The sequence below is a fragment of the Galeopterus variegatus genome, unplaced genomic scaffold (assembly GCF_000696425.1).
Source record: "Galeopterus variegatus unplaced genomic scaffold, G_variegatus-3.0.2 Scaffold51310, whole genome shotgun sequence".
Lineage (NCBI taxonomy): Eukaryota > Metazoa > Chordata > Mammalia > Dermoptera > Cynocephalidae > Galeopterus > Galeopterus variegatus.
This window is the reverse complement of record NW_007777421.1, coordinates 2,834-3,405: the sequence shown is the minus strand read 5'-3', so window position 1 is coordinate 3,405 and position 572 is coordinate 2,834.

Here is a 572-nt window from a genome sequence, read left to right as displayed (position 1 = left end):
CACTAAACATAAGGTGAATACAAATCTAAAGCATTATATATAAGGCTAAATAGCTCTGTTCATTCAATAAGTAGTAGCATGTAGTGCCATATTAAAGAACGATTTACTTTTTTTTATCATCAAGTAAATCATCATATTGCTATTTTGAAGCACAAGATAATTGGGGCATATTTCCCTCAGGATGTCTCCTGTGGGTTCAATCAACAGTTGGCTAAGTGCATAAAAGCAATCTAAATTAACCTTATTCATACCACACCTAACCTGTATATACTGTTTCAAAGGTAAGAAAAAAGTTTAGAAAATTTGAAAAATATTTTGGAAGACAGAACTGAATATGTTAAGAACAAGTATGTTGTTTTGTACTAAATATTTTAGTTACTAAACACAATTTAGTTCTTGACTGTTTCATGTGTGAATATATTCATCAAAATCTGATTTATTTGGTGTCTGGCTAAGAATTTAAAATGAACACTTTCTGGATTACAGAAAAAAAAGATACATTATATATACGTTTGTAGAGGTAAATAGAAGTACTTCTAATACTATATATGATTTCATTTTCCTGATAGATG